Source organism: Symphodus melops (genome assembly GCF_947650265.1).
Source record: "Symphodus melops genome assembly, chromosome: 5".
NCBI classification, from domain to species: domain Eukaryota; kingdom Metazoa; phylum Chordata; class Actinopteri; order Labriformes; family Labridae; genus Symphodus; species Symphodus melops.
The window spans coordinates 18,747,800-18,748,392 of NC_136695.1; positions in this window are offsets into that span (position 1 = coordinate 18,747,800).

Below are 593 nucleotides of genomic sequence, written 5' to 3' on the forward strand. Positions count from 1 at the left end.
ACTGTCGCCATTTGTTTTGTGTGTTTTCCTTTGAATTGCCCCCCGAGGACAAATAAAGTCTTTTGAATTGAATTGATATAACATGTTAACCTGTGAAACAAGAAGGAAAAGATATGAAAAAAATATTTGTTGTCTGAAGACTTCCTAAATTAACAATGTTTAGAATCATTTTACAATCCTATTTGACATTTCAGTTCATTTTTTATACCTTCATAGGGACCATTTTGTTTCCTTTCATTTACCCGTGGGCAGTTTATTCACTTGCAGAGACTTGAATCTTCCTTGAGATGTTTATTCCATCACAGCAGAGGTGTCAGGTGACAAGTGCTGACAGACAGCGCTCCACAAATGGCTGCCAAGCAGCAATGATTCAATGGGCAATTATCTTGATAAAAAAAAACAACAACACAAAAATGCAAACAATTGGAAATTAATCAAAAAAGGAAAAGACGATTGTTTCCATTATGCCATGAAACAAAAGGAGTTATTTATTGTAAAACACTGACATGTGGCGAGCCTCTAATACAGCTAATGACTTTTGAAAACACATTTAACTTGAGTTTACAGGACATGATGCTGAATACTGTGCAGCT